The 19,194-nt window shown below is 45.9% G+C and overlaps 1 long non-coding RNA gene across 1 annotated transcript; it reads left to right on the top strand.

Moving 5' to 3' along the window:
* The first annotated feature begins 933 nt into the window (after positions 1–933).
* LOC141518911 (uncharacterized) lies at positions 934–7,767 on the top strand. Its single transcript, XR_012477304.1, has 3 exons — positions 934–1,161; positions 2,882–3,015; positions 6,394–7,767. It is a non-coding gene; the product is annotated as an uncharacterized LOC141518911 (long non-coding RNA).
* Positions 7,768–19,194: the final 11,427 nt, after the last annotated feature.

Here is a 19,194-nt window from a genome sequence, read left to right as displayed (position 1 = left end):
TAAATCTATGTTCACTGACAAATACATACAAGAAAATTGAAACATAACAACCAAAAACCAAGGCAGCAGTTACTCCTGAAAAAGCAGTAAAGGTTTTATTTCAGATTTAATATGAGTCAACGGCCGACATGGCTGCTCCCCAAAAGTAAACACCACCTAAGCCTCCATTGGAGCAGAGTGGTGCTCAGAACGGGGGAGATGCTGGCGCTCCTGTCCTCTGCCCACACCCAGCCACACCTGGGGCATTCCCTTCAGCTCTTGGCGCCCCATTTTAGAAAGGAGGTCGATGGGGTTGAGAGCTCCTACTGGTGGTGGGGGGGAGCAGGGGGAAGGGCTCGAAGGCCCGGCCATATGATTTTCAGTTGAAGGAAACAGGGATGTTTATCTTGGAGAAGGAAAGGATAGTGCAGTTGTCTTCAAACATTTCAGGAGCTGTCATATGGAAGGGAGATTAAACTTCTGTTTGAGCAGAGCCAGCCTACCTAGGAACAATGGGTAGATTTGGCTTCCAAAGAAGAAAAAAATATTTGAATAATTAGAGTGAACAAAGGTATAATGCACTACTTTGGGAGGTAGTGAGCTGACCGTCAAGGTCATTGGAAGTTTTCAAAAGAAGTCTGGAAAAGCATTTGTTGGGGATTCAGTAGGGAGAACTGGGGTCCATTACAGGTTGGTCTCCAGGAATTAGTTGGCCTTGTGTGGCCTACGGCTCCTGAGTCTGAATAAACTCAACACAAAAGCAGATAGGGTGGGCTAGCTGGTCTCTAGGGCCCCTGCCAGCTCCGAATCTGTGATCCCCATCCCAATCTTCCTTCCAATCATGACGTTCTAGGATATTAGAGGAAGAGGGAGGAGACCCAAGGAGCCGGGGCTGAGCCAGCAACCCTAGTTGGCTTGGCAGCGATCAGATCTCCTTCCACTCCTGCCAAGGAGGCGGCCCAGGAACTGAGAAGGAACGGGCCGGACCTCGGACCACCCCGACTTCCCTGCCTCCACCTCTGGCAAGCCTCCCCGGCCAGGACTGAGTCAGGTCCTCCCCCAAGGGGACGCCAAGGGCACAGTTTGGCTCCCGGTAGCATCCTCGAGGTACCAGAGCCAGCCTGCTCTCCAGGTCTCTGGAATTGTGCTGCCGGTCTGCTCTGACCAGTTATGGAGCCCTAGGTAAATTTCCTTCTTTTTTTCCACATCGGCCTTTCCTTTCCCACCCCACCCCCCAATCCATAACTGGGCCAGAGGATGAGGCTTTGCTTCTAGGTAGCAGAGATCATGGAGGAGTCTTGCCAGAGAGAGAAGGGAGGGACCAGGAAATGGCCTGTGCCCCCCCTCCAATGGTCCCACTGTGCATGAGGGACTGCAGGGCCCCCTACCAGTTTCCCCTCAACATTAAAGGGAAAAGGAATGGTCACGTACCATGGGGAGGCATAGGGCCTAAGGAGTAGGGGGCGGGGGCACATCCTTCAGTCCTGGGCTCAGCCCCACAGTCATGTGGAGCCCTAATATCTGCCAAGACTTTGCTTAAAATCCCCCCAGGTGGTGGGATTACAGAGCAGCAAGGGAGCAACCCCTCTAATTTTACAGATGAGGAAAATGAGGCCCAGGGAAGGGAATAGACTTGCCCAAGGGCCCACAGTAGAATTCAAATCTGAGTCCTCAGACTCCAACCTTAACAATGGAGCAAGGAGAAGTGCCCCCATTTTATGGATGAGAAAGGTGAAACCAGACCCATGACTAATGGCAGAGCCAGGAAGTCCTGGTTCTGAGTGTATATTATTTTGAAACACATTTGTGTCTTGGCTCACAAAGATGCCCGCTGCCTCTATCCTCATCCTAGCCAGGTTGCTGAGACAGCTCTGAGTCACATCTGTCTAGTGTCATGGTAATGGAGGAGTGGGTGCCCCAGTGGGAGGCAGGAGGGGCTGGATTCGAGTCCTGCCCTAACACATGACTACTGTATATTTCACTGGCAAATCAAACAGACGGTCAAAGCAGACGATCAAAAATTAGAGAGAAGGTCCAATGTGCTTTGGGCAGCTTGAGTCAGTTCAAATCTTGCCCCAGACACTAGCTAAACTAGTGACCCTGAGCAAGTCACTTCACTCTGCTTACCTCAGTTTTCTCATCTGTAAAATGAGCTGGAGAAGGAAAGAGTGAAGCACTCCAATATCTCTGCCAAGAAAACTACAAATGGGGTCAGAAAGATCTGGGGAAAAAATGATCAGCAACAACCCAATCTGCTTCAGGAGGCAGTTTCCAAGGATCACAAAGGGAGACTGCCCCCCTCTTAAAACCCATAGGAATACCTATGGAAATGATATGGAGAAGGGCTTCTGGAAGGTCATTCCATTGGCCTCAGAAGGATGGACGGTGATAGGCCTATTCCTATTACCTCTGAGTCTTCCTAGCATTTCCCAGGGTCTGCTCTCAGCCCTGATATATGCCTGAAGAATCTCCACAAAGTCCTAGGAACCCCTCCCCCAACCCCACTGTGAGGCATCGGGGGGGGGGGGATTGGTGAAGGACGTGAGTGTCTGCAATGATTCCCAGAAGGTCCCTCCCCAGAACAAACTGTGGTCATCACAACCATGAACCTTCAAAGCAGTTTCTGTGCTGGGGAGAGTGGGCCGAGCCTCACTGACCAGCCCCATAGCCAACTGGGAGGGAGAGGCAGGGAGCTTATGGACATAAGCAGAGTCTTGTGTGCCAGCCCCAGGTGGACCAGGGTGCCCAGGCACTGCCCCGGTGGTCCAGTGGCTCCTGGGATTTGCCTCTTCCTGACCTGGTCGCCCAGGAATTTGTTCCCCTTTCCAGAAGCAAGATGAAAAGCTTCTCTGTTCAGTAAGAAGAGAGGTTCATGGCGTATCCTCTGAATATTCATGTCCAGGTACAGAAGCCCCACCTGTGGGAAAGCAGATGGCGCCATCAGCCAGGAAGAATTGGGCAGGGCAACTGGGGTGGACACTTCCAAGACCTAAGGGGCTCCTGAGAGGGCCTGGTCCTTCTAGAGCAGAGTTCCAGGTGAGTGTTTAGAATGGAAGGCCTTGAAGGCAAGAACAGTGGATCCTTGGTCTTGGTATCATCCTAGTCCGTTAAACAGTCGATCAGCAACTATTTATTAAAGATCTCTACAATGGAGATTCCAAGAAAGGTTAAACCGTAAGCCCATGAACTCATATGAACTTACACACACACACATACACACACACACACACACACACACACACACACGCACGCACACACACACAATCTGTATTCCAATGGGGTGGTCCATACCAGATAAAATAGACAGGGTAGACAGGGTAACCTGAAGGGGTTAAAAATCATTAGCAGCTGGAGAGAGTAAGAAAGGTCTCTGCAAAAGGTGGATTAGAGATCCAATCTTGAATGAAGCCAGAAAAGCCAGGAGCCAGACATCAAACCTACTAGGCAGGGGGCTCTGCCGAGGCAAAGGAGTGGAGACAGGAGATGAAGTGATGTGTTTGAGGAACTGCAAGTAGCCCAAGCGGATAGATATCAGGGTGCATAAGGTATCAGAAAGGCAAGAAGAGGTTGGCTCATGATGAGCTTTAGCACCAGGTCTAACATATAGTAGGCCTTTAACAAATGTTTATTGAACTATTAATCAATTGATCATGGAAGGTACTGCAAAAAAAGGAAAGGGGGCATCAAATTCAATTCAATTCAATAAATATTAATTCTTTTATTATGGTCAAACATTGTGAATAAAAAAGAAAAAAATGATATAATCCCTGTCCTCAAGGTGCTTACATTCTCCTATACATAACCAAAAAAAAAATGAGGGAGAAAATGTTAACATTTAGGGAGATCAGGAAAGGTTTAGGGTCCTTGTAAATCTAGAAGAAAGATGAGGCTTTTGAATAGCAGAGGGGAAAAGCAAGGGTATCCAGGCATGGAGATGGGAAATGGGAGGATCAAACTCAGGACACAGCTCATTATCTAGTTTTCTTGGGAAAACAGAGTTCAAGAAGGCCAACTGAGAGAGGCAAAAACCAGAATATGACTTTAGTCAGTCAACGAGTAGCCATGAAACATTTGGTGTATTGCCTTCTTCCAGTAGATTGTAAGCTCCAAGAGGGCAAGGATTCTCTTTTGCTTATTTGTAATTTGCTGAGCCTGGCATAAAGTAGACACATCCATAGTTTATTAATTTGAAGAAGTTTAATTATACAGTAGAGCAGATAAGGTCATCTGAAAGGGTTAGAAATAGTGTCATTATTAATCATTTTTTTTAGATTTTTCATTATTCTTATTCTTATTCATTATATAATTCATCGGTTCATTCATGGTTTCAGTCATCTTTTTTATTTTAATAGTTGAAAATCACTGAATCTAGTATCTGTGATTCAAATACATACAAAAGAACCAAAATAAAACTACACCAATAGCATAGCCCAAGATGTCTTCAGTCAGAAGAATTCCACTGGAGGTGCCTTTTTTGATTGGCAGGCTGAAATTCTTCCTGGCTTAAAAAAATGTAAGTAGCTGCCTGGGGAGAGAAATATGTGAATGTATGTGTGTGTTTATCTGTACATTATTAATAATTAAATGTGACGATATAATAAATATTTGCTTATCAACTATGAGTTTTCTTAAGGCAAAACTTTAGATGGCAAGATGAAGAATTTGTATTTTATTCTATAAGGTCTTGAGTAGAAAAGTGGCACGGTACCACCCATGCCCAAGGGCGATTCATTTGGCAACTTGTGTGGATTAGGAGAGGGAAAGTCTGAATGGGGAAGTTCAATTAGGAGCCTATTCCAGTAATCTAAGAGAGGAATGATGAGGCCCCAGACAAGGGTGGCAGTCCTGTGATGAGAAGGAAGGAGATGAATTCATGAGAAGTTTGGGCACCAGAATTACCAAAGAGTCAGTAACTATCTATTAGGAAGAGGGAAGAGTCAGGGATGACTCAGGGGTTGTGAACTGGAGAGACAAAGGTGGCTTTAGTTTTCCCTGGGGACCAGCCCTCCTTGGGGACTGTTGGGTCATTGTGTGAGGACCAGCACAAGAGCCAAGAGAAGGTCCCAGGGATGGATGGTTGGCGTTCTCCCTCAAAACCCACCACAATAAAAAGGCAGAATATCAGGATGGGAGAGATGTTGAGACCGCATGGGAAATACTGAGGTGTTCAAAATGCATAGTGGCAAAGTCTTTCTGCATGTAGCCTCTGACTTCTGGGATGAAGTGGAGCCTGGGATCTTAAGGGCTAGATCAGCGGAATGCAAGCCATGGTATTTTCTGGCAAACTGAGGGCTGAACCATGAGTCTGCTTGTCTAGATAACCAAGGAAGCTCATTGCAAAGCTCCCAGCATGTCTTCGTTGAATTCTTACCACAAGGCAGATTCTAGCGGCAGCATTGTCCCCATTTTGCAGATGAAGAAATTGAGATCCAGAAGGGTAAGGAAATGTCTGGGGCAGGAATCAGACGTAGATTCTCCCCACTTTTCCACATGAGTCCATGGTGGGAGCACTGATATTCATGGGGTCCTTCAAGATTGGAGTCTAGGGGGATTGATTTGGTAAGATGGGAGCCTGCTCTCTCCAAGGAGTGTCTGTGTGTGTGTTTGTGTGTGTGTGTGTGTGTGTGTGTGTGTGTGTGTTGTGTGTGTGTCACAGAGACAGAGAAAAACAGAGAGAGACAGAGAGAAAAAGACAGAAAGAGAGAGAGAGAGAGAGAGAGAGAGAGAGAGAGAGAGAGAGAGAGAGTTGCTTATCGAGAGAAAGCCACAATCTATCTGTGTCTGGATGCCCCCAAAGTCTTTCTGAGGGTGTCTCTCGGCTTCCTCCTGTGTGAGGGTGGGTGGGGCACAGGGGACCTCAGAGTTGGGATCCACCTTTCCCAGGACCCTGGACAAGTCCCCTCCCTCCAAGCCTCAGTTTTCTGCTCTTTGTAAATGGCCCTCCCAGGGGGAACAGAGGAAGCTGAAAGCCCCCTCGGAATGGGCCCCCCTTGCGCAGCCTGCCAAGGGCCGGGCCCTGGGGCCCATTCCAAAGAAGGCTTCAACCGCAGCCCTAACGTTTTCTCTCTGGAGCAGCTGGAAATGTGGGAGTTTCCGGGGCCCCTCCCTGCCTCTCTCTCCTCCTCCCAGCTGCCGGTTGTGTCACTCCTTTCTGGGAGCCTCTCCTCCCTCTGTCGCCTTGACCCCCCAGTCTAGCCCAGGCCCCTGGCCCTCTCAGCCTCTCTGGGGGGGATTCTCTCCAAGTCCCCTGGTTGATGCTGTTTTGACTGTTGACCCCCTCGTTAGCCTGACCTTCCCAAAGAGGCAGGGGCTGTCTTTGCAGCCCCCAGCCCAGCCCACCCCAACACACAGTAGGAACCTCATAAGCGGTAGTTGATTGACTAATTGAGTATGCTTCCTTCTCTTTTGGGGTAGCTGGTTAGAACCGACTTGAACCCGGATACCCGGAGCCTCCTTCCTTTGGCATTCCTTCCAGAAGACACTCACTTCACATGTAAGAGGGTTTTCAGGCCTTGAGAGAGCCAAGCATCAGAGGACCGTCGATGTAGAGTCAGCAGGACTCTCAGGAGCTGGATTCAGATCTCAGCTTTACGGCTTCTTGGTTGTGTGGCCTTGGGCAAATCACTTCACTTGGACTCAATGCTCTCTGAGGGCCTTTCCAGCCCTAGGTCTAGGATCCTGTCGATGACTCAGGGTCTCAGATCACAAACATCCTGTACTGTTTTTTCCATTACAGCCCTGGCTAAGCTGATTTGGGGTGGGGGGGGGTTCTAAAGAGTGAAAGTGGGAAGGAAGGGGTCATTGATACTTTGCCATGGCTCAGTTCTCTCTCCCCATAGAAAACTGAAAATTCCTATATTTTTGTGCTTTCTAGTTCAAAATGTGTTTACCTTTCAACAAGCACATGAGGTAGGGCTGCCCACACATTGTACCCATTTCCCAGATTGGTAGGTAGGAGTGTGGTTTGTAGGGGAACAACAAGGGGACCACAGTGAAACTTATCTCTGCTTGGGCTGTTATTAGGAATGTTGCCACAATCCTCACTATTATTATCATCAGAGTCATTCGTATTGCTACTATTATTACAGAGACAACCACCACCATCTTTTCTCATCTGTATCTGAGCTGGAGGCTAGAAGCTGACCTTGGCCTGTTCATCTTCTGCCTAATCAGCACCTTGGTGGGTCTTTGGCTCCCCCAGAGTGACTATTGCCTTGGATTAATAAAACAGCAATAACCACAGGTCTCATTTCTGTAAAGCTTTCACACTTAGCAGGTACCTCCCGCCCTTAACAAACCTGAAAGATTCAGCAAGTGGGACTATGTCCATTTTTCAGCTGGGCAAACTGAGTCACAGAAAGGCAAAGGGACCTGCCCGGAAGTCACAGGGCTTATAAGAGTTGGAACTAGAATTGGAATCCAAGTGCCAAGACATTTTCTTTCCTCTTTAAAAAACAAAATGTGGTTTGGTTGGGGTTTTTTTTTTTTATTATTATTATGGATTTAACAGTGATCCAGCTGATACAAAGACCACAATCTGATCCCCAATTAGGGAGTGAATGAGAACAATTTTGAAAGACTTCAGGAATCTGGCCAAGGCAGGAATGCAGCACAACTTCAAAAGCTCCATGGGGAAACAAACTTCCCACCCCTTGGCAGGGGGTGATGCACTGGAGGGACAGAAGGAGCTGGGCTTTTGTGTTCAGACGTGACCGATGTGTTCACTTGTTAGTCTGATAACACATTCAGTTTTCAAGCTTAAACAGCTCCAAACCACACTAAGGCTACTGGAACACTATGTCTTTTTTTTAAGGGAGGGGTGCGGGGAGGTGAGTTATGTAGCGATAAACGGGGAAAAAAGCAGCAATGAAACATTTTCATAAATTCTTTAAAAAAGTGAAGAAAGGAACATAAAGATAAATATTTTTAAATATATAATTAAAATGGATATTTATACAGTATATATATATATAGTTATGTAAATATATTCACATATAGGCTCGTTTTTCAAATGTAGCAAGTCCTCAAAGAGGATGGGAGCACCAGATTATCTTCTTTGTCTCTAGAGGAACCTGTCTGTAGGACAAGGAGGAGCAACTAGAAGCAAACATGGAACAAATGATTGGTTGAAGATTGGGAAATGAGCGTGATAAGGCTATCTATTGGCGCCTTTTAGATTTAATTTCTATTCAGAGCACATCTTGCAAAATACCAGGCAGAATGAATCGGAAACTCCGATCACCAGGCTCCTATCTGCAGATGAGAACAGTCTAATGGCAGAAAGGGAAGGGGAATTAAAAAGCCTCTTGATGAGGTGGATAGAGGAGGGGGTCTATAAGCTGGCTTGAAGCTTATCATCCAAAAAATTAAGATCTTGGCCACTGGTCCAATCCCTTCCTGGAAAATAGAGGGAGAAGAAATGGGAGCAATGTCACTATTCCTATTTTTTGTGCTTTCTAGTTCAAAATGTGTTTACCTGTCAACAAAAACATGAGGTAAGGGTGCCCATACATTTCCCAGATTGGGCGATAGGAATATGGCAAGGATTTTCTATTCTTGGGCTCAGAGATCACTGAAGATAGAGATTTCAGTCATAAAATTAAAAGACATTTTCTCTTTGGAAGGAAAACCACCACAACAAATATGGACAGCAGACTGAAAAGCAGAGGCATCGCCTTACTGACAAAGATCTGAATGGTTTTTCCAATAGCCAGCCTGGCAGAACTGTGAGAGTTGGACTAGCAGCAGAATTGGTATTACCAAATTAGGGTATTGGAGAAGACTTTGGGTCAGCAAAGACATCAAATGACTCAATACTTAAGGAAATTAATAAGGTCAAATGCTGAAGTTGAAGCTTACTTTGACCTCCCAATGAGAAGATGGGACTCATCGGAAAAGATCTAATGATGGGGGGAGATTGAAGACAAAAGAAATGAAGGGAGGCAGAGGATGAGATGGATGGATAACATCATGGAAGTGATGAACATGAGCCTGAACAGACTTTGAGAGGTAATGGAGGATAGAAAAGGTTTGCATGCTGTGGTCCATGGAGTTATGAATGCAACTTAATGACTGAACATCAATAGGCAACGTATTGTTTATATTCATGTATATTTATAAACCATTATAAATAAAATATATAACAATATATAAATAATATAAATATAAATAAATAATAAATAATTATAAATAATATACCTATATATCTACCAAAAATGTACACAATGGAAATCTACATTTTCTTATTCCACGGAGTCCTCTTGCTCATTCTTTGTATATAAAAATGTTTGTGTTGGAAGGGTCACAATAGTTAAGCTCACAATAAAAAAAAAAGAAAAAACTGACAAGCCATTCACACACATGACCATTTCACTAGACAAAGATCTGTTTACTTGGATAAACACACTGTTTTAAGGTTCTAATAGCTTACAGCTTCTCTATTTCAAGGGAGACGCCCCCCTAGTTTATTTTTTAGGTTTTTGCAAGGCAAATGGGGTTAAGTGGCTTGCCCAAGGCCACACAGCTAGGTCATTATTAAGTGTCTGAGACCGGATTTGAACCCAGGTACTCCTAACTCCAGGGCCTGTGCTTTATCCACTGCACCACCTAGCCACCCCATTTCCCCCCTAATTTTTAAAGGGATGGTATGAAGAGGTGGGTCGCTAGGTAATGAACAATGTGGAAAAACATTTTTTTTAAAATGCATAGAGGCAGGGGGCAGCCAGGTGGTGCTGGAATCAAGAGGACCTGAGCTCAAATCCAGCCTCAGACACTTAATGATGACCTAGCTATGAGACCTTGGGCAAGTCACTTAATCCCATTGCCTTTCGAAAACAGAAAACAATAATGCATAGAAGAGGCAGAGGGGGAGAAGGGAGAGTGAGATAAATGATGTGTCCTTGTCAAATTGTATATGCCATCCATACCTGCCTCTATTTCTTTACACAATCATTGCACACAGAAGGAGGCCAGAGCTTCTTATATGGTTTGGTCTTCTTCCCAGTTCTTTGTGTCTAGAGATGTTTGTGTTTGAAGGTGATTGTTCAATTCACAATAAAAAAAGATGAAAAGTAATCCACAAATAGGACCTTTCTCTAGACGGAGAACAGCTGGGCAGATGAATGAGATTCAAAATAAAAAAGAACAAAAAAAAAGAATCGTAAATGAAGCCAAGGACATCTGTTATCATCCAGGGCTTTTCCCACTCCACTCTACTGTGCCCTCAGCAAGGGGATAAATGGGTAGAATGAGAGACTTGGAGTCAGAAAGACCCGAGTTCAAATTTTGCCTTTAATATTGACTTAGCTGGACTCTTTGTGTCTGTTTCCTTCTTCTGAGAATAGGGAGAAGACTCACATTTGCCCAGCAGGCGCTAATGCCTTTTCAGCTTCAGTTTCTTCATCTGTCAAAGGGGGAAAATGATAGCTCCAGCCTCCTGGAGCTGTTCTGAAGTTCAAGTGCAATACCGTATTAGCTATTATTTGTGTTTCTTAAGGAGTCCGCCGCCCACTAGACAGGAAAGAGAAGCCTGCCTCCCATCGAGGCCCCGGAAAAGCTTTGCCCCAGAAGATAGATAGCTCATAGTCCTAGAGCAATCTACAGCATTTTTACACTTTTCTCATGGAATCCTCACAACTACCACATGAGGCAGGAGGTGTTCCTGTTATCCCCATTTCACAGATGAGGAAACTGAGGGTAACTGAGCCAAACATATAGTTAAAAGACCTTCAAAACGAACATCCTCAATGAACAAATGAAAACTAAGGCCCAAAGACCGAAGGTCACCTGGATAGTAAGGAGATGTTTGAGACAGGATTCAAACCCAGGTTTTTCCCAATTCCAAAACCAGTCTTCCATCTACTACACAAAATCACCCAGATCCCAGAATTGGACTGTGAAAAGGGTGCTCAGCAAGTAGCCCAGCCCAAAAGATATGCTAAAGGATTCCCTGATAACAAGGCTGACTGACTAGTGGATGTCTCTGGCCTTTGTCTTAAGCTCTTCAGAGAAGGAGAGCCCGGCACCCAAGGCCGCCCATCCGACTTTGGAACTTTCTTTTTGTATCCAGCCTAAATCAGCCTCTTTAGCCTTCCCCATAGCTCTAGTTCTGCCTTCTGAAGGCCAAACAAAACCAACCTATTCCTCTGACGGTCGTTAAACATTGGAAGATGACAATCACACCTCACCAAGTCTTCTCTTGTCCAGGATAAACATACCCAGTACCTTCAGCTCTTCTTTCCTGTACTCAAGGCTCTTCCCAGTCCTTGTTGCAATCCTTTGTATTCTTTCTATTTTTCCTCATTCTTTTTAAAGACGCTAACTCACTACCCCAAATGAGGATACCATGGGACTCATCTTCCTATTTTTGAAAGTGACTCCCCTCTCAGTGAAGTTCAACATGACATCAGTTTTGGGGACCGCCACTTTGCATTCACTCAGACCCTCAGAGGCTGCTTCCCCCTCTCCCATTGTGAAACGGATAGCTTGTGCCAACCTCCAGACTATATATTTAACCTTATTGAATTTCCTCTTATTAGATCCAGGCCACTGTTCTAGATTGTCAGCCTCTTCTGGGAGGCTGACTGTCTTCTAATGTGTTTGGGGTCATTTTGCACACTGGATATGTATATCATCTGGGTTTTTTTTAATCTATATTGCTGTTAAAAATGTTGCAATGGGTGTGGGCTGGGCTGTGGGGACTAATCCTTAGAGAATTCACAGATATTCCCTGACTGGTTCCAATCCAAGCAATTCTGTAGAATCTTGGAGTGAGACCACTTCCAACCACAATGACTCAGGGGTTTGAAATTATGATGAAGAATTCGTTAATTGGCTGTTGAGTTGGAATAATTGATGATTCAGGGGGTTTATGAGCCAAAACTCAATGGCATATAAAAGGGGGACCCACCCCTCTTTCTTTATAAAGCCTCTTGGCTTTAGAGCTGGGGTGTTTCATTTTAGCTGCTTCCTTGGGCCATGGTGGCTGTGAGCACATGACCGTTTTAGCCTCTCTGTGCTTTTTCTCGTTGAGGTGAACAAATATTCCATGATGGAAACATCTGGATGATTTTGTGAGCTTGGAAGATTGGTAGGTCCCATCAGAGGCCCCACTGGCAGAAGGAGCTGGATGGCAATGGGGGCAGTATTCATCAGAATGGTAGAAAGACAGGGCAGATAGGTGGTGAAGTGGATAGAGCACCAACCCTGGAATCAGGAGGACCTGAGTTCAAATCCAGCCTCAGACACTTGATACTTATTAGCTACGTGACCTTGGACAATCTCTCTCTCACACACACACACACACACACACACACAAGGAAGAATGGTAGAAAGACATATTGAAGATGGAGATCCAAGGACAAGTGGTATCAGGAAGCATGATAGTCCCTTAGAGCATAGAAAAGTGATAATGGTCTAAAAAGACACTAACTCTCAAAGCCTAGGAAAAAGCTACCCCTAAGAGAGATTCCACAAAAGGGAGAAAAAGGCTAGGGGTTAGGAAGTTTCCCTTTGACATATATGTTCTCTCCACACATGCCTAGCTGACATTATATTTTAAGTATGGGCCTACTTTACCCAGGGTCACTGTATGGATTTGTGAGAATGCACCCCCAAGGTTTAGGGAGAATGTTTTGTACCTACCTCCAACTCAGTAAATACCTTTTCTAAAAACTAACTGAGTCAATTAGCTCAAGGGCAACACCAGTGGGGACTCAAAAGCTATAAGAAATAGAAATGTTAGCCCCTCAGGGTTACCCCTAGAACCAAGATTAGTGATTCCAATAGCAATTGAGTTCAATTGCAAGTTGGGAGAGTGACTCCAGAGGGAACTCTACAATATTAAACGGTCAAAGATCTCTACAATATTGCACCATTTGGGGGCAGCTAGGGGCCATTTTGGGGCGGCTAGGTGGCGCAGTGGATAAAGCACCGGCCCTGGAGTCAGGACTACCTGGGTTCAAATACAATCTCAGACACTTAATGATTACCTAGTCGTGTGGCCTTGGGCAAGCCACTTAACCCCATTTGCCTTGCAAAAAAACCTAAAAAAAAATATTGCACCATTTGACATGAGGACATTGTGCCATTAACAGCTATTCTTTGTGTCTAGCCATTCTACCAATTCTGAAGTCTTCTGATTGAACAAAATGATGGAATCTGGTCTATATCTCTCCATCTTTCCCACAATAGTAGGAGATAGTTTATCTAAAGCTTCACTAAAATCTAGGGGAAATTTTCTACACCCTATACCTCCTACCCCCAAGTAACTAGGCAGCCAGAACCACAGGCCTCCTTGCTCTTCTTTCAACAAGATCCACCAACCCCCACTGCAGACAAGGAAACTTTTCCCCAGCCCCCTCAGACCAGCCAACCCTCTATTGATATAACCTGGAGATAAAGGGACATGTCATTTTTAGCTGCTGTCATCTCCCCCTCTTAGACTTTTTGTCTCCTTTTGTACCTCCAGAGCTTAGCATAGTGTCTGAAACGCATTAGGTTCTCAATGGATGCTTACTGACTATTGACCGACTGGATGTTCAGCAAGGATCTCTACTTGGGAAACCAAGTCACACTCTGTAGCCTGTGGTTTGCTGACAGTTCTCTTGTGTCTTTTGAAAACCAGGATGACATGTGTCCATCGCCAATCTTGTGATGATGTTCCATGATCTTTCAAGCATCTCCGGCAAGACTTAAGGGATCACGTCCACCAGTTCTTTCATGATCAGAGGAGCCCCGAGTACTTTCATCGACATCAGGCTTCAGAATTTACAAAGTCCTTTACATAGGTTATCTCACTGAGCCTTACCATAACCCTGGGAAGTAGGGGTTTTAATTATCCCTATTTGACAGATGAGGAAACTGAGACTCAAAGGCAGGAAGGGACTTCCCTAAGGTCACATAAAGAGCCCATGGCAGAGCCAGGCCTCCAACACAAGTGCCCAAGAGGTCCATCATTCTTTACCCTGAACCACATGACCTTCCATTCAAATCCCAGATCTGCTCCCTGGTTACCTGGGGAAACCTTAGCTCCTTGGACCTGCTCTGTTAAATGAGGGGTTGGGACATCATGACCTCGGAGGTCTTCTGGCTTCAGTCATCAGATTCCAGGGGTGATCATTATCTCCCCCTAGAGACCTCACAGTTATCCAGTAGTGTTGTTTGTAGGTTTATCTGCATGGGTTCCTTGTCTACCTTGCACCATCTCCCAGGGGACCTGGGAAGAAAGGAAGAAATCTGGAAATTGGTATCCCTCTCTCCCCACAGCAAATACAATAAAACTTTATGGGATTGTTGAAAATCCCATTGCACAATCAGGGCTAGTGGGAATCCTTGGTACAGGAGGAGCTGGGAGCCCAAAGCTCCCCACAAACTGCTTCACAGTTCAGTCATGGAGGAGGGTGGAGATTTACAAGAAGGCTGGGCAGGACACCAGGAAAACCAGGGGGCGTGGGCCTTGCTCCCAGTTCTGAGACTTATCCTGGAGAATCTGGATGGATTATTTTTCCTCTCCATGTCTCAGTGTCCACATCCACAAAATGGGGATAGTGAATACTAAAGTATTTCAATTCAACAAATTCAGTAAAAATGTATGATGATGCAAAGCACAACAGAGACAAGAGGCAGACCCTTAATTAGCAATTTTCCTCCCTAGGACAAGTAGCACCCCTCCCCCCCAAAAAGAACCCTCCACAGGGGTGAGAAATGAGGAGGTGCAGTGACAAAGGAAGCCTCAAATCTGGAAACTTAAGTTCAATTCAGTTCAATGAGCAGCTTCTTAGTTTAATTGTTTTTGTTAATGAAAATTAGGCAATAAATTCAATTGCTTTTGGAGAAACCTCTAAATATTGGTGCCCTGTGTCAAAGACCCAGTTGCCCCTCCTTAGGGATGTAGAACTATAGGTTTAGTTAGTCAGGTAACCAATATTTATTAAACACCTACTAAGGGCCATACCCTCCACTAAGAACCAGACCCTCTCTTAGAGGCTCCCAGTCTAAGAGGGGGAGACAACCATAACTAAAAATGACTTGTGTTCATTTATCTCCAGGTTGTAGCAGTAGCAGGTCAGCTGGTCTGAGGGGAATAGGGAAAGGTTTCCTTGCCTGCAGTGGGGAATGGTGGATCTTGTTGAAAGAAGAGCAAGGAGACCTGTGTTTCTGGCTGCCTGGTTACTTGGGGGTGGGGGTGTAAGGTGTAGAAAATTAGAAAGGTTGGGGGGAAGGTCCAGTTTGTAACCTATAGACCTTGTCTCCATAGGGCCCAGTCTAAGAGGTGCATGACTTATAAATGGATAAGCGGTGGCCAAAATGATCCCCAAGTTCATCACCAAGTAAGGCCCAAGATGGGGAAAGACATTACAGACTTATGGGGAGATGCCAAGAAAGGCTCCCCTGAGGAAAGGCTGCTTTAATGAGCCTTTGGAGGACAGGCAAGATTTCAATCAATTACTCAAGATTCAATAGTATTTATTAAATCATCCTGTGATCCTGGGCCAGATACTAGGCTAAACCCTGAAAATGTAGAGACAAAAGTGAGAATGGGACCCTGCCCTCAAGGGGCTTCCATTCTAGAGGAGGGAGAGGAGAGGGAGAACAACCATTTCATAGTTAAGAATATCATATACAGGATGTGAACAAATTAATCCAAGTCAGTTTTGGGAAGGGGGAACCTTAGAACGGTCTCATGTAGGAACCTGAACTGAGCTTAGAAAGAATCTGGGGGCAGCTAGGTGATTCAGTAGATAGAGTACCTGTCTTGGAGTCAGGAGGACCTGGGTTCAAATCAGGCCTCAAATACTTAATAATTACCTAGCTGTGTGACAGAGAGAGAGAGAGAGAGAGAGAGAGAGAGAGAGAGAGAGAGAGAGAGAGAGAGAGAGACTCATTCAGTTTGGCTAAAGCAGAATATCGAAAAGGGAATTGGATACTAAAATGGAGGGAGAGGAAAAGAGAGGCTAGATGCTAGGAGAGCCTTGAATGGCCAAACTAAGGATCCTAGGGTATAGAGATAGAAGGCATTTGGGGTTCCAGGGTACAAACTCCTTTTTTTAAAGATAGAGAAACTGAGGCAGGCTGTGGTCCAAGGGATATGGTGGTCCATAGGGATATGACTTCAGGATCTAAGCTGCAGCCTCCCTCTCCAATCCTAGTGGCCCTCCTGCCCACTGCTCATGGATCAGCAGGAAGCAGCCCAGTGAGATGAGGGAGTTGACCGTCAGGGCTATTATCAGACACTCCGGTCTGCCAAGTTGCTTCTAGGACCCAGAGGCGGACTTGGTTGGCCTCTGCTTCTCATGGGTGCGTCCAAAGCCACATCCAACTTTCCCTTTTCATATTGGCTTTGCCATCTTCACTTCAGGAGGCTAGTTCAGCAGCTGGAGGAGCACTAGGCAACTACGGGGGCATCTCTGTGTGGCCCCTCTGGTCCAGACTGACCCAAAAGCCAGTAAGGGAGCCCCTGGGAGACTGGGACTCTGGGAGAAGGAAAGGAGACCACCGCAGAACAGGCCGATGAGCCCCAGAAGTTGTTCTGGCCCAACAGGAAGCATCACCATGAGAGGGTGGGAAGAGCAGACCCTGGCTACATTATTAGCCTGTGAGTCATCTTCAGACCTGCCCTGACTCTATTTCCTTTCTATGGGACAGACGTGTCCAGTTTTGCTTTCTGGTCCCTCTGGCCTTCCGTATTCCAATAACACCTCGCAGTGCTATGTTCTAAGAATCTTCCCTGAGCTGACATTCTATGCTTTAATGTTCCTTCAACCCTTATCTTCTGGGGTTTTAAGGCCCTTCCCAGCTCTGACATTCCATAATCCACTAAAAAAGATCCTCCAAGAGATTCCCTCCAGAACACTTCAAAGGCAAGGAGGGTGGAAGTGAGGGGGAGGCAGACCCTCCCTCACTTCTCCTCCAACCAGCTGGACAAGTTGGAGGGAGAGAGTCTCCAGAGGACTAGGCTTGCCTGCCACTCCCTTCCCCTACCAGCTGAGAGTGGAAGGGGTGGGGCAGACTCCTGTCCAAAGAAGCAGAAAATAAGACTTGGGGAGATGATGGGAGAGAGGGAGAAAACGTACACAGACCTAAAGGGACCTTGGAAGCAATCTGATTGAACTGCCTCATTTTACAAATGAGGAAATTAAGGCCCAGGGAGAGTAAGTAACTCAGATCTCTGACTCCAGAGTCAGTGCCCTGGCCATTGTCTTCTTTTTAGAGAAGAGTCCTGGACCCGTGGAGGATGTGGAGGTCATAGAAGATAGATCATACACCTAGAACTCAGAGGTCAGTTGGTCCACTTCACTAATTTTACAAATTGGGAAGCTGAGGTCCAAGGAGGTTAAAGCATCTTCTTGCCCTATAGGTCACATGGAGAATAAACAAGACTTTTCCCCATTGTAACATGAAGTAAGCTCATTTTACAAATGAGGAAACTGAGGGAGGTCAAATGAGAATCGTAGATTTTACACTTGAAGGGAGTTCGTTTTACAGATGAAGAAACTGAGACCCAGGAAGGGCTTTCCCAAAATCACATAAGGAGTAAGCATCAGGTAGCATTTGAACTCAGGGTCTTTGACTAAAGAACCAGGACTTTTCCCCATTAAACCCAAGTCTGGAGATTGGATCAGCACTGGGGTAATGAGGCAAGGGTGGTGGTGGAGGGATGGGGGAAGGGGAACGAAAGGAAGCAGGAAAGGGAAAGGGGAAGATGCTAAAGATGACTCAACCTTCTCTGGGTTGGGTACGCTCTGGGGGACCTATTTTTCCCTTGTCTTTAAACATAACCAAGGGAAGTCTCTCTACCCTTAGCACACACCCCCACCCCAAGACACCATCTTTTGACTTCTCACAAGCTCAGAGGCCCGAATTTCATGGAATGAAGGTGGCAAGCAATTTCACATCCACAGTTCAAGACCTGAAGAGTCTCCCAGAGGACCCTGATCACCTGATCATCTCCCACCCTCATTTCCTCTCCCCCTTCTCCCCCACAAACTGCCTCCTTCCATCCCTCCTTGACCACACACAGCCCCATCCTCCATTCCTGAGATACGTGGGTCTTTGAGCAATGTGACTCAGTTTACTCATCTGTAAAACAGAGATGGTGGGTTTTCACTGGATTTCAGAATTGGAAGGAATCTCCTAGGCCAGCTCCCACAATCTAAAATAGAAAAAGGAAGGAGAGGACTTAACCCTTTCCTTCCTGGGACCTACATCTGGGTCTAGATTGGTGGCTTGCCTCAGTCACTCACCCTGGGGCTCCAGGCACTGAGTCATTTCATTCTCTAGACTTCTCCTCAGCTGTTCTTTTTCCACACCCTTATTTCCTGTCCTCCACACACCCCCTTTCCATAATCAAATCAACTCTGACATTATTCCTGGAAAAGTTTCCTCCATCTAACCCCTCTACAACTCCATTCTTTCCTAACCATTTGGCCACCATCCCCTCTATAGGTTATCTTCCCTAACAGAATGCAAGCTTCCTGAAGGCAAGGACTGTCCTTATTTGGGTAGACTGTATATAGTGCAGCATTTATTTGGGACATAGAACTTTTTCATTCATTCATTCATTCGTTCGTTCGTTCATTCATTCATTCCCTACAAGCAGCCTGCTTACATGCAGGCAAAGACTTGGACGACCTCCCCAGAGCTGCGGCCTCTTTTGGATGGCGGTCCCTGTTAGGAAGTCTGACGGGACATCAAGCTTAAATTTTCCTCTTTGCAATTTCCCCTCGTGGCTCCAGATTCATTCCTCTGGGGCCTAACCAGAACAAAGCTAATCCTTCTTCCATATGCCAAACCCCCAAACAAAGCAGACAGCAACTGTTGTCCCCAAGTTTTCTCCTCTCCAGATGGCACCTCCCTGGCTCCCTCCTTCAGACCCTCCTCATATCACATAGACCCAAGACCCTTCCTCTTCCTCTGGAGACTCTCTAGCTATTCAATGTCCTTCCCAAAATGTGGTCTACAGGTGGTCTGCTCTGGGCAGAGTCCAAGGAGAAGGCCTTATTCTTGGCCTTTTCTTCTCGTAGCTCTAGAAATACCTTCAGCGCAGGATTCTTGGGAGGGAAGCATTCTGGAGACTTACGGGTCAAATATCAGTATTATTAGTCCCGGGAGAAGTCTGCATTTTACAAGAAGGCAATATGTGGAGACTGAGGCTGAACCCAAAGCAATGAGGCGGTGATGGTCTTAGCGAACTGCCAGAGGAGGGGACATTTGGGG

The sequence above is a fragment of the Macrotis lagotis genome, chromosome 3 (genome assembly GCF_037893015.1).
Source record: "Macrotis lagotis isolate mMagLag1 chromosome 3, bilby.v1.9.chrom.fasta, whole genome shotgun sequence".
NCBI classification, from domain to species: domain Eukaryota; kingdom Metazoa; phylum Chordata; class Mammalia; order Peramelemorphia; family Peramelidae; genus Macrotis; species Macrotis lagotis.
Note: the sequence above shows the minus strand (reverse complement) of the source record. Positions and strands in the feature narration are given on the sequence as shown.